The sequence below is a fragment of the Ruditapes philippinarum genome, unplaced genomic scaffold, assembly GCF_026571515.1.
Source record: "Ruditapes philippinarum isolate M1 unplaced genomic scaffold, ASM2657151v2 ctg16698_1_1_1_1, whole genome shotgun sequence".
In the NCBI taxonomy this organism is placed as follows: Eukaryota; Metazoa; Mollusca; class Bivalvia; order Venerida; family Veneridae; genus Ruditapes; species Ruditapes philippinarum.
Window position 1 is genome coordinate 25,655 of NW_026855291.1, and position 10,236 is coordinate 35,890.

The 10,236-nt window shown below is 32.6% G+C and overlaps 1 long non-coding RNA gene across 1 annotated transcript; it reads left to right on the forward strand.

Annotated features, from left to right (window-relative positions):
- The first annotated feature begins 2,939 nt into the window (after positions 1 to 2,939).
- On the forward strand, positions 2,940 to 5,183 carry LOC132742781 (uncharacterized). Its single transcript, XR_009627482.1, has 2 exons — positions 2,940 to 3,132; positions 4,689 to 5,183. It is a non-coding gene; the product is annotated as an uncharacterized LOC132742781 (long non-coding RNA).
- The last annotated feature ends 5,053 nt before the right edge of the window (positions 5,184 to 10,236 follow it).

Sequence of the window (10,236 nt, forward strand, 5' to 3'; positions counted from 1 at the left end):
GAGGGGGCAGATAATATAAAAAAAATGCTTTCACCAATAAAAAATTGAAATTAGTAAAGACAATATAAAATTATTAGAAAGATTGTTAACTGAAAAAGCTACTGAAAATCAATGGACAAATTTTAGACATTTATGCAGACAAAACTTAAATTATGAAATTAAAGATGGATATTTGATGAAATGTTTTGTTTCTAATTTTACTCAATTTGTTATTTTCCATTTGCACTTGAACGTTGCCAACAATATGACCGGTAGATAATATACTTCTCGTATTCTTTCAAACATCCGTCTCAACATCTTAAAATGTTTCTCAAATGTAACAGTATGTCCAAGAACACCATCAACGTTATTATCAGTATAACTTATCCCTGAAAGCATTCATTCTATTAAAAGTTGCTTTTCAAACAGTTGTATAAAATGCTGTCAGATTTCTTCAATAGGAATTTTGGATTGTAAGGGGTAGTTAATAGCTGTTTAAGGGAAACAAATGTACAAACTTCCTTACGAGTTGAATTGATTGTCTTTAAGTATTTTCGATTTGAACCCTACTCTTGCAAAAAAATATCTAGCAATACTTCGGCTATATTTGCTTAGTCTCTTATCTTTGTAAAGCTACAACTTGTGGGTAACTAGTAACCTGATTAACTACAGTTAATCGGTATCTATTTCCCTTTTCTGACACATGTGATAATGGCCAAATTTAATCAACTGCAATTCTCTGGAAAAGAGTGTTCATAATAGGCATTACTCTTAAAGGAGTATTCTGAATTTCATCCCTGGGCATCGTCTTCTGACAATTATCACAGGAACGACAAATCTAGTTACTCACTGGAAATATCTGGCTTGTAAAAGCTACACTGTATACTGTCTTATGTCTTACGTACAGACAAATGCTCACCCACTGTAGACTTATAGAGTAATGGCAATATTCTTTCATGAAATTTACTGGAACCACTATTGGGCTTATTTAAGACTTTTAATCACCTTGCACCGTTTCAAATATTCTATACAACTTTTTCTACTTGGTTTCTATTTTTTCCCCACTTTTTGTTTTCATGATCTTACATGATCTTATTCTCTCTGGCACACTACGAAAAACACTGTACATGATTGTCGTGCAATTGATCATTTTCTTACGAAGATCTACCTAATTTCGTTATTTCAATCCTTTAGAACTTTTTAAGTTTCCGTTGTTTCCTTCGATTTTCCGCCTGTGCTCTACAGCAGTAGCTATGTTTCTGTCTTCTCGTCTAACGCATTTCTCATTTGGATTATCAAGTAAACCCTGAATATTGCCCATATTTAAGTCAAAAATAGCTGACCTTAAAACCATAGCTTCAATTTCATCCTTATAATAAGATTATCAATGTCTATTTCTGCCATGTGTACCAACCGTAACCGACCATCTTAATTTTGGATTTATGCCACAATTTTTCTATGGCATTTGATCTTCTTTGACCGATTTCTTTCTAACTACCGCTTACACGCAACAAGTCTCTTAGAACTTTCACCATTTGATTTCTATCATGTTCTGGTTTTAGATATAATTGACCTTCCAACGATTCATTTGTACTGCTTATAATAATAACAGGCACAAAATTACTATTAGAGTGTATCCTCTTTGTTGCAAACATCATTCGAACTTGTTTGAGAAATTGACATATTGACCGATACCTTCTTATTGTCTATTTTCGCCAGGTCTACTATGCCTTATTCGTGGTGAAGGATCCAGATTTGTTTTATAGTAATTCTATTTGGCTCGGTATATGCAATTGCAGCAGCCCTAAATAAGTGTGATCTTGACAATCTCTTGCTACATGACATTCTCTATAACATATAAAGCATAATGATCTTTTGATTTTTGTATGATTGTGTTGTACTGATTTCAATGATATTTTTAATTAAGGCGTATTGGTGATTTATTTAAAATATTTGCAACCTTTTAGTTGTACTTTTTTCTGATTGTACCGCTATGTGCTTCTAAGGTTTCTTCAGACAAAAAGACAACATCTCTACAAGTCTTCGACTTTCGTGCTTAAAGTTTAAGAAATCAGCTAGCTTTGTTGAACAAACTCTGATAAATTGTTCACTAATAATTCGCTCTTTCAACTAATCTATTGTTGCAACAGTGTCGGCCGTTTCTGTTCATATCTAAAGTACTATCTAAGCGAGCCACAAACTGGTATACTGTCACCCCTTGTTCCATCTTATTATCTCTAAACATGATTCTGAAACTCTCTATATAATCATCTATGTCATACATTGACTCTTCAAATTGTTACAATTTTGACCTCATTCCGGATCTAACTTGAGTTTCAAGGCGATCACCAGTCTCAATTTTCAACTTCAACAACACTATTTCTTACTGTTTTATTTTCATCTGCCTCAATTTGCCAGCGATCTTCTTCACGCCTCCTATTTCTTTCTTCTCTCTCAATATACGCAGATTCCTATTTCGACAATAAGTTTACGTCCTTCAACCGACATGTCTCTCCTAATGACACCCATTTCTCACAGTACATAATTGCTAAATAATTGATTACTTTTTTAAAAATCAACTATTATTAGAATTCTGTTCAACACAACAGACTGGTGTACCTGTAGCACCGGCGATTGTTAAACCAAATATTAATACAATAATTCACCTGTCGGGCACCGGTTATAAACGTTTCCTTTTATTGAACTATTAAATACAAACTGTTATACATAATCATCCACTGGGCACCGGTAATAAACTTTTTCACAGACTGTTGTCTTATTTTAAAAATTACGAGAGTGCCTACCCTTAAACTGATTTAATTTTTTCATTGTAATCTGGAATAACGATTTGACATGTACATGTATAGACTTGTGCATCCACATATTTAAAAATAACAGTTCATTGAAAGATAACATTTACAGTACAACTTGATTATACGTTACACAGTTACACACTGGAGATAAACTGTAACCCTCGAACTTTAAATCGTGCAATTTCATTTTATCGTCGTACTTTATCCCATGACATGAAATTGTTACACCACCTCACCGATTTAATATTACGTTGAAGCATATTCGATTAATGTTTGGTAAATGAACGATACGACCAGGACGGGAACTATCAGGTGATTTCTGTGAGGAATTAAAGCAAAAGTAAGTGATCTTGTTTTGACCGACATTCTATTATATAATAATTATATAATATGAAAACAATCGTCTATTTTTGTAAATATGTAAATATTTTACTAAGTAAATATTGATTTTAAATATCAATATATATAACGAAATGCTGATATGATTAAAGAAGCTCCATAATTTGGATATGATATATTTCTCAGTGTTTGAATAGTCATTGCCCTTGACTAAGTAAAAATTTGCAATTTCCAACTGGTGTCGCGCGTAGCTCAAAAAATATTTGACATAGAGTCATGAAACTTTACAGGAATGTTGCTCAACATGTGCAGTTGTGCCACGGATTTTCGGTTGTGTACATTTTCTGTTTTGTCAAAGTTATTGCCCTTGACTTAGAAAGAAATTGCAATTTTCAACTTGTGTCGCACATAGCTCAAAAAGTATTTGTTTTATACAGAATTTATTTCAATTCCATTCTGTAGGTAGCAATTAGCTTATGGACATACTTTCGAATCCGTTTCTGGAACCAACCAGTACTGAGCAATAAGTGTAAAGCTTCTACTGGGGTTTTGCGTGTGACATTATTCTGTTTTATCAAAGTTATTCCCATTGACTAAGTAAAAATTTGCAAATTTCAAATTCTGTCGCACATAGCTCAACAAGTATTTGACCTAAAATCATAAGATTTTACAGGTATGTTGCTGAGCATGTGAAGTAATGCACCTGGGGTTTTGCTTGTAGATTGATTTTGTTTTGTCAGAGTTATTGCCCTTGACGTAGTAAAAATTTGCAATTTTCAAATTGTTTCGTGCGTAGCTCAAAAAATATTTAACCTATACATATGTTGGTGAGTATAGGTAGTTGTGCAAGCGCTGTTTCACTTGTGGATGTATCCAGTATTTCTAATCTTATTGCCCTTGAATTAGTAAAAAAAGCAATTTTCAAATTGGGTTGTGAAGCTCAAAAAGTATTTGAACTAAAGTCATGAAACTTTACCAAACTGTTTGTTGGAATTTGACGTTGTGCACATTTGGGTTTGATTGTTAATTCATTCAGTATTTGACGAGTAATTGCTCTTGCCTTAGTAAAAACCGTTCCATTATGTTGTGTAATGTGTTCCTTGAGTGCTTGAAATCAACCAACTTTACAGGAATAATGATCAACATCACTGTGATTCTATCAACCTGGGGTTTTGCATGACTTTTTCAGTTTTGTTAGAGTTATTGCCCTTGACTTACTATAAATTGGCAACATTCAACATGACAGCATAGCTCAAAAACTATTTGACCTGTAGGCCTGAAAGTTTACAAGAATCTTGGCCAGCATGTGTACTTATGTACATTGGGATTCGCTTGTGGTTTTATTCAGTATTAATTTTGTAAAGTTCTTGCCCTTGACTTAGTAAAAAAATTTATTTTCAACTGGTGTTACGTATAACTAAATACATATTTGACCTAGAGTCATAGGATTGACAAAACAGTGGAGTGTGGGCGCACCCGTGTTCTATGGACACATTTCTAGTTTTTAATATAAAAAACACGAAATTTAATAATCATTGTTTCCTTTTCATTATGCAGATTCAGCTAATTGTCTTACTGGTATCTGAAAGATGGAACGACATTGACCAGCCGTCAGTTTCTGTTCGACGCAAAACGCAAACCTGGTATACGTGACTTACTTCAGATAACAGAAGAAATATTGATAAACTCATAACTTGTGCTACCTTATGACAAAATATCAATAAGACTGCGACGAATTTCTATATACAAAATAAAGTGGAAATGGTCACCTGTTAGTTGCAACTCTAGGTTTTATTGTAAATAACTACTAAACATAACATTTGTGAGTTAAACAATATACCGTTACTTTGTTACTTTGAAACAACTTGTTCATTTTGTTTCAAATTCATTCATTTGAAATTCTGAAAAAAGATAATGTTCTTCGTGGTATTATTATTATATTTTGTGTTGATGACATTGTTGTCCAATTTCTTCTTGTTGTTGGTTTTGCTGTGCTGTTATTATTGTTGTTGTAGTAATAATGAAAAACGAAAATAAAGATATTGGAATTGATGTCCTTTTCTCATTGCCATTATTTTCAAACTTTAAACATGTATCTAATACTATGATGAATAATCAATAGATAGATTATATTAAAAACATAATAAGAGGTTTCTTATTTGTACAACAGGTGTATAGCCTCACATTAGAAATCTGATCTCCAAGTGTTTTTATGTTCTTCACTTTTGTAATGATATGTTATGTTCTGAAAAAATGAAACCATGCAAACATCGAATCTAGCTTTTTATCTCTTCTCACTTAGTACGTTAAAAACCTGAGGACAGACAGAAGAATATTGTAATAGCAAAACAGATGCTAACAATGAACAGTTAATACAGTCAAAGAAAACTATGCACCTATATCCATCTGGAATTAAAGATTTACTTGAAAAGGGAGTAAAAATATTCAAAGAACTCCTCAAACTATATAAGAATATTTATATATTTTTCAGCTTTCTAAAGATATTATTTACCCCTCTACATGGGTGTGTTAACAACAGACGTGACATTAATATACAATGAAGATTCATTAAGGAAATGAGTCTCGTTTTCGACCTGGTCGATATCGCATAATGTTTAGCAGGTTTGCCGGCATACTTATTTCCCAATTTCTATATAAGTGAGAACAATGAATATACAGACACATTGTAGTGATACTAGATGGATTCTATAACGCAATTTCATTTTGATAAAAATGAGATATTAACAAAAGTACTGTAGGCAAAACATTTTAAGATACATTAGAAAAAACTCGAAACGCACATCTATAAATATGGCATTAGACATCTATGTCGTAAATGAACAATAGCATCATTGTTAAAACGCATCGCCGATATTAGATGATTTGTCAATTAAATAGCTCTTTATTCCATTTCAAGTCACTAACAAATGTATGTTCTCATTTATGTGGTTTTAAACTTTTGGTTGACGCACCGGAGTCTGTCTCGCTTCTGTCAACTTAGCATTTAGGCAACTGGCAGTCTGAATTATCAGTAAAATTCTCTTCCGGCACAGAATTGCGGTTTGCTGTTGGTGTAGGGTTTGTACATGTCCGAGACCGTTACTGTGAACCGTGCCTGCGTGTGACGTCACAAGAAGACCACTGAGACCATGCAGCTCAATTACCATCATCTTGAGTATAATGTTGTTTGGTTAAAATATATATAATTGTATTAGGTCAAAATGTGGTTTTTAACCCACACCCGGCATTTAAAATCACGTTGTTATGTATAACCTGTAAAGAATGTAATGAAAAACAGATATTTCTTTATTATCAATGCGAGCAGAATCCTCAGATATATTTGACAAACTTGATTAACATGAACATTAATCGTAACATGATGGTAAAGACAAAATTGCGACATATGATATTATCATAATCACAAGCATAGATAAAGACAAAAAATGCGACATAAGGTATTATCATTATCACAAGCATAGTGATCAACAAACATTTTATCAGATTTAAGACATTATCGGATTGACTCTGTCTTTGTCGACTTCTACTTATATTTTACTTTTATTTTAGGCATTTTAACTACTATAAAAACACTAAATTGAACTTTACTGTAATTTCGAATCTACCTAGACTCTGCGAAGTTATAAATACATTGGTTTATGTACAAGGCACATTTTTATACACAAAATAAAATTTTAAAACTTCAGAATATGTGTTTAAGACTAAACCTAAGGCCGCGTCTACACCTATGCAAGTATCATATGCTCTTTTATTGGATAATGTAGACACCCTACTTGAATGGTTTTTAAAGAGGAATTATGTGACATCCATGAAGATAATTTCTTGCAAGAAAACATGTGCCCGAAGGTGTGATAGTGCTGTTTATCTTATTATTTTCTGACTTTATGTTGTCGATTAAAGTGTACATGACCTGCGAATTTCAGTAAATGTTTACAATGGGTTGGTCAAAGGACCAAATCAATATGCTGATATACAGAAGAGCAAAAATAAATTAAATAATATATTACTTAAAAAAAGTTTGGAAATAATCTGTTTTTCAAAGAGAGTCAAAATGGATTTTAAATGATCTTTTTCATTAAGTGAATAATTTTCATCAAATAAAGAATTTGAATCAAATTGTATTTTTCTCACATTTTCCATTTTTTAAAAGAATGTACGCATTTCATTTAACTCATTGTTTTAGCTAATTGCATCATTTTCCCGTCTTTTTATCCACACATTTAACAGAAACATGATAGGATGATATAAATCCTGGGCAATCTTAAGAAGGCATTTCAGTAAAAATTGTGCCTGATTATATGTTGTAAGGGCAATTTATTTAGCTTATCTAAATGTGACATGAAAGAAACTTGAATAAGTGTAGATGCGGCCTAACTTATTATTGTGAAATAAAAGTTATGCTTGTGTACCTGATGTACTATTTGAAGTCTAATATTCGTATTTTAGGGCAGTGCAGATTCAGTTTTTGAGGAAGCGATTCTTCATGTTGGCATCCTGTATAAGTCATGTAAAAATTAGACCACGTGGCTCGTCCATGAGGTCACATGAATTGTATAGAAGTCCCCTAAGCAATACTTAATTGCTAACGTAAGAATAAATCCTGGGGATAGGTGTTCCATAATTTATGGCCTACTCCAAAAGAGTTTTATAACAAATGTCTCTGTTATTTAACATGCATGACATTTATACATAAACAGAATGAAATGTTCCAAAGAACAAAATGTCAGATTTGTTTAAAATAAGGGTTTTAACTGTTTTATCCAATTAAATATGTTTATATTACTGATGCAGGTCACTTCGTGGTGATTAATATATAAATAAATATAGAAATATGTTTCTTTCTTACATACAGCTATTTAAATTTTTTTTTAAACCCAACAACAATTTTATATCAAATGTATAGGTTGAAACATTTTAAATGGAAACATACCCCCCCCCGGAAAAAAACCCACGTGCGTGATCTCAGTACAGTAAACTCATAAATATTCATTCGATATATGTCGACTATTTGAAATGTACTGAGCTCATTTTGATGTCAAAGCTCAACGTTTGTGGTAACCACTTTCAAAGATGATTGGATTATAAATTTCTTTCTCATGCTATTCGAATTCCAAGGCCGAATATTGGATTATAACAGTCACCCTTTATCCGAATCCGAAGATAAAAATATTCAATTATGACATAAAATCTGCATTACAACAGTCATCCATTGTAATTTGAATTTTCAAGTACAATAAACATTCTTCGTGCAATTCGGAATGAACATAAGTTTTTATTTCGTTTGTTATAGCCGCATAAAAATCATAGCTCATTTTGTGTAAGTGCTAAGACTAGTAATATTTTTGTCAAGTGATTTAGCATACATTTTTCATTTTAAGTATTCGTAATTTACACCATTTTTTAACGAAGAATTTTCCAATAAAATAAAGATTTTAAATCCGTGATGTCAATCTACCATTTTGTACTTTCATACACATATTCATTATTTTGTTGTATTATAAGCAACATTTTTCTACACTTGTTAATGTATCAAATACTGTACAGTAGAAATGTGATCAGCAATTATTAACATTTCCTTCATCCTTGTCATAATCCATATAAATCTAACAATTAATAAGAATATCTTCAGAAAGCTTTTGTCATGCTTATTAAAATCAAAATAAAGATTACAAAAATTAACAATGCAGTATCGTTGAGTAAAATAATTACATCATGATAAGATATTAATAAAATAAAATCAAAGCTCGCTAAAATGCATACATGGTACATACATTTATCTTCTCCCGAAACTTACAGGGGAAACATAATTATATCCTGAATGTACTTCGAAGACAAGCTGGTACTTGGCTTGTCTTAAAATAAATATTCAAATTTATTAATGTTGTCACGGTCATGAGCGTGCTCATGGTCAAAAGAATCATCAAATCATCAAATAGTAGCTTAGAATCGGCACCGGTTCTGACGTCTTGGAAAGGTTATCTCCAACAAGGGTCAAGAAGACAGCTAGAGCTAGCAAAACTGTAACGTAATACCCAACTCTCACACCTGATTCAGCTGGTGGTATGAACACTAGAATATTTATTGTAGACATAAAGACTGTTGGAAGAACAACATAAAAAATTTGGAACTCGGGCATGCGTTTAATTGTTAATATGAAATGTGACGTATCGGATGTGTCATGTTCGCCGGCTGTTCTTTGTACCCTGGTATTTTCCAAATCATAATCTCAATTTTCTGTGAAGAAATCAAGCAGCATTTCATCTAAGGTGTAAGTATACTTCTTTACCAACATTGCCCCCACATTAAACGATAAAATAGATATCTGTGTAAAAGGAGAAATGCCATAGAATAAAATACATTAGAAAAAAGCTGAACACTATATATTGGTTCGATTGACACACGAAAACATAATTAAACATAAGCTTCGTGTGACAAAATATAGAAGGTAAGAAAAACTATTATCAAACGTGATAATTGAAACTCTACAGTGTTAAAAGAAAGGCTTGTAAAATTTCATAATTTCTGCTTTTCGTATGATCACCCACACCGTCAAAAATACACAAGCATATGAATATTACTGTATGCTGGACCAATAAATCTAAAAATAAAGTAGGTTCTGGGAAAGATTCGATCGCCACTGTCTATCAACTGTTGATATAATGTTCGCTAATCAGACAAATCGATCAGTAATATTGATACAGCCCAGGAGATAATTGTTAAAACTGTAATTATTACATTAACCCTTTATCTCATAAATACGTGTTTTGGCGGCTTTTGCCCCCACCCCCTTTTTGAGGCCTCAAACTGAAAAATGCCCTATTTAGGCCCCAAACACTGTTAATCGTTTGAGAAATGTTGATAAAAAAGGGATCACTTTTTGGGCGCCGCCCCATATCCAAAAGGTTGCCATACGGGGAATGTGCCCCTTCTGTTTCGGGGGTTTGAAAGGAGTGGCAGCCACCTCATCGCCAGAAAACTTTTGGACACGAGACAGGCTAAAACTAGCCTCAGGTCGATCGTAAAGTAACGTGTAACCAACGCTGACAATTCTTTTACTCTATCTCAATCCATTGAGAAGTTCCAGCAA